The sequence below is a fragment of the Macadamia integrifolia genome, chromosome 8, assembly GCF_013358625.1.
Source record: "Macadamia integrifolia cultivar HAES 741 chromosome 8, SCU_Mint_v3, whole genome shotgun sequence".
Classification (NCBI taxonomy): domain Eukaryota; kingdom Viridiplantae; phylum Streptophyta; class Magnoliopsida; order Proteales; family Proteaceae; genus Macadamia; species Macadamia integrifolia.
The window spans coordinates 28,632,711-28,634,253 of record NC_056564.1 but is presented as its reverse complement, the minus strand read 5'-3'; the positions used below and the strand labels follow the sequence as shown (position 1 = coordinate 28,634,253).

At 39.7% G+C, this 1,543-nt stretch overlaps 1 non-coding gene across 1 annotated transcript; it reads right to left on the bottom strand.

Moving 5' to 3' along the window:
• Window positions 1-583: 583 nt before the first annotated feature.
• Window positions 584-690, bottom strand: LOC122087837. The gene has a single exon (XR_006142899.1). It is a non-coding gene; the product is annotated as a small nucleolar RNA R71 (small nucleolar RNA).
• Between the last annotated feature and the right edge of the window lie 853 nt (window positions 691-1,543).

The following is a 1,543-nucleotide window of genomic DNA, read 5'->3' as shown; positions in this document are numbered from 1 at the left end:
AAATAAAAAAAAAAACATAAAAAAATCATAAAAAAAAAGTTTTGCTATCCATTCTTTTGTACTTGTCTTACTCTAATTGTGGGTAGTTTTTTGTTACATGAGTGTTAGGTGGGTATGTAATACTAAGAATCGGTTAGAAAGAAGAGATCCAACAAGTAGTGATCCTATACGTTTGCTCTCTTTAAAACCCTTCAATATGGGAGACCAACAGAAAAACCCTTCACCTAAATCTCTGAAAGATAGGTTCTACCCTGCTAGAACAACCCAACCTTCCTGCATAGTTCTACCACAAGCCTAGGGCAATAATTTTGAACTCAAATCTCAATACATCACTATGTTTCCTTACTTCCATTGGTTGACCTCTGAGGATGCATACCTATTTCTAAGGGAATTTAAAGAGGTATGTGTTCTAATTAAGATCCAAGAGCTTTCTGATGATGCTGTTAAGCTTAGGTTTATCACTTTTGCATTGAAAGACCAAGCTAAGAAGTGGTTGTATGGGTTACTCATAAATTCCATAACCTCATGGGAACAATTCACAGTTGTCTTTCTTAAAATTTTTTTCCCAACTCACAAGACCAATAAGCTTAGAAGTGATATCCTTCAGTTTAGGCAAAAGCCTAGTGAGTCATTTTCCAAACTTATGGAGAGATTCAATGATCTACTCCAAGAATGCCCTCACCATGGCCTAGACCTATGGCATTTATGTCAAATAATTTATGAGGGTATTGATTACCCAACTAAACAAATGATAGAGTCTATGTGCCCTGAGGGATTCACATCCTTTACAGATGAAGGAAAGGCATGGGAATTCTTACTTGACTTAGCTGACAAAACCCGTGAGTGGGAATCAACCCAAGAGAGTGAAAGAACCATAGGAGGAAAAGGATATTTTGTGGATGGGATAGTAGCCAAGGAAGCCCATTTGGATAGCCTAATCAAGAGAATTGAGGCTATTGTTCCTAGAGAGCCATCATCAGTCAATTTGGTTAAGATTTGTGCTTGGTGCCAGTCCCCTGGACATCTCCTAGAAGAATGCCCCAACACCTCTGGGGGCACTTCTAATGATAGTGTTAATGCCTTATACCAGAATAATCCATATAGTAATACCTACAATCCAGGATGGAGAAATTAGCCAAATTTCTCTTGGAATCAGGGCAACCAAGCAGGGCCTTCCAATTTCCATAATCAAGGTCAACCTGGACTCCAAAGGCCTCCTTTGCACAACAATCTTTTTTCTCAAAATACTTTTCCTAGGTCAAATGTAGGACCTCAGGCTAGTTTTCCTAGGGCCCCTCTCCTATCATCTTATCAGCAACCCCCAGGGTTTACCAACACTGGAGAGGCAAGTAGAATAAGTGACTTGAAAAAAAATATGGCCCTCTGCATGACAAGCCATCAAAAAATTACGAAAGAACTCACTCAAGTTGTCTCAATTATGCGTGAGAGGGAGAAAGGAACTGTCACGCACCGTTCTCATAGAACCGGATCGGTGATGGGGTTAACTTCGGTTAACCCAAACCTACCAGGATCATTTGATACA